Here is a 299-nt window from a genome sequence, read left to right as displayed (position 1 = left end):
GAAACAAGTAATAATTTAATCACAATTCTGCAGATGCTTTTAAACACATCAAAAGCACTCCTAAGAGACGAGTCTACAGCAATTAGCACTTACACACATACATTTTAAAAATTCGATAAATAACATAATGACTTATCCCAGCAAACTAAAAAAGTGGGAACAAGATATCCCAAAAGTATTAATAGTAGAAGATATAAAATAATAAAAATTGGAACAGGCATAAATAAAACAGAGACTAAAAGAGCAACTGAGGGTCAGCCAGTGGCATGATGGTTAAGGCAGCTGGATCCTACATGACT

Source organism: Tupaia chinensis, unplaced genomic scaffold (genome assembly GCF_000334495.1).
Source record: "Tupaia chinensis unplaced genomic scaffold, TupChi_1.0 Scaffold000408_1, whole genome shotgun sequence".
NCBI classification, from domain to species: Eukaryota; Metazoa; Chordata; class Mammalia; order Scandentia; family Tupaiidae; genus Tupaia; species Tupaia belangeri.
The sequence above is the reverse complement of the archived record's forward strand: the minus strand, read 5'-3'. Positions refer to the sequence as shown.